Source organism: Passer montanus, unplaced genomic scaffold (assembly GCF_014805655.1).
Source record: "Passer montanus isolate IOZ18808 unplaced genomic scaffold, ASM1480565v1 scaffold62, whole genome shotgun sequence".
Taxonomy (NCBI): Eukaryota; Metazoa; Chordata; class Aves; order Passeriformes; family Passeridae; genus Passer; species Passer montanus.
Window position 1 is genome coordinate 97,758 of NW_024371260.1, and position 1,632 is coordinate 99,389.

Sequence of the window (1,632 nt, forward strand, 5' to 3'; positions counted from 1 at the left end):
ATGTGAGTCACTTTTACTCACATGAGTAGTCACATCAAAATCAGAGGAATTAGCCTATTATTATTAATTATTGTTATTATTTGTGTGTGTAGCAATAGCACATAGGAGTTGTGGTTATGGAGCTGGGCCACATTGTGCAAGGCACTGACAAATCCAGAGCAAAACCATGGTTTCTGCACCAAAGAGCTGATGGTGTAAACACCAGACAAGAGGCAACAGGTGGAGACAGACACAGACAGGGAAGCACATGGGAAGAGCAAGACGCTCCTGCAAGGGCTTCTGTGTGGGTGTGCTGATGTGGAGTACCCTGCTGCCAATGAGCAAAATTATCCAAGAGCGTTCAGGTTTGCCTAGCTGCGGCCCAGGGCCCAAATCCTGCAAGCCCTGGAGTGGAGGCAGATCCAGCCCACAGCCCTTCTGCCTGGGCAGGCAGGCAGCTGCACCTCCAAACCCCAGCGAGCCCAGGCTCTTGGCTCCTCTAGAGGCAACCAGGGGGTGACAGAAAAGGTCTCTGTGGATGCCTCTATGGAATCACCGCCACAAAATGTGCACATGCAACTGTAATGTATACTCACTGTCTCAGTGAAATGAAAGGTGGAGCTGGGGAAAGTAGTTTAACACAGAAATGTGATGCCTGCCTGCTGGAAATTCAGGTGCGTGAGAACTCTTGTCTCTGATCCTGCAAAGACATCTCCCAAAACCAGCCTAGTCTACTCACAGAGCCAAGGCCGCTCATAGCTTGCACATTTGTTCCTTGGCATTTATGCTAGGATCCAGACCTGAAAAAGTTAGTCCTGTGCGCAACTACCAGGAAAGCCAGCACAGCCAAACTGAGAAATGCTACAGTTGTAGATCTGAGACAACAGTTCTAAACTTGAGTGAAATCAGAAAAAGAACATTAGCAAAAGAAAAATACTGAAGTTTAGAAGTTTGTAAAATAGCAACTGAACATCATGCCTAGGAAAACCAGCAGAAGAATAAAGCAGCACACACAACCTAGTTATTCGCCATCTCCATGGAGTTTAGTCTCAGGGAACTAAGGTGAACGGGGTCAGCAGACTGCAAAATAGAAAATTTTATAAAATTTACAGTGGTTCTCTGGGAAGGACCACGGATGGGTAAGAGGAACCGCTGGTGCAGGAACAGGGTAGGGGACAGGCAGCTGCGCGCGCGGGCGGGGAAATGGGGACACTTTCTCGCCTTTTCCCTTGCCAGGGGAGGGTGATCCAGTCCGTGTTTTGCAGGTGTCTCTCCCTTGACTGCCTGCCCTGCCTGCCTGGAGACCGAGTCCGCTCCGTGCCCGCTCCCTCCCGCCGCTCCCCCCTTCCCCACCCCGGGCGGGCCGGGGCGGACGGCGGCGGGCTCCAGGCCGGGTTTTGCGCGACGCCCGTCCTCCTGTTAGAAATAGGAAAATTCAATAATCAAAGCAAAGGGGAGCGCGAGGAGGAAAAATCCGGGATCAGGGCAAGTTTGATGGCGCATGCGCGCTGCTGCCTCCATCCCAAACACACACACATTTCCCTTGACTTGGAAAGTCAACCAAAGCAGCCCCAAGTGCAGGTAAGCCCGTCCGCTCCCGCCCGGCCCCGGCCCCGCCGCCGGCAGCCCCGGGGCCGGGGCGCTGCGCGGGCG

At 53.1% G+C, this 1,632-nt stretch overlaps 1 protein-coding gene across 6 annotated transcripts in view; it reads left to right on the forward strand.

Annotated features, from left to right (window-relative positions):
- The first annotated feature begins 1,006 nt into the window (after window positions 1-1,006).
- Window positions 1,007-1,632, forward strand: part of CASZ1 (castor zinc finger 1) — a 190,033-nt gene continuing 189,407 nt past the window's right edge. For all 6 annotated transcript variants that reach the window (XM_039727526.1, XM_039727524.1, XM_039727537.1 and 3 more), the window contains exon 1: window positions 1,007-1,560. The gene's annotated coding sequence lies outside the window, so the exon portion shown is untranslated. The remainder of the gene's footprint in view (window positions 1,561-1,632) is intronic.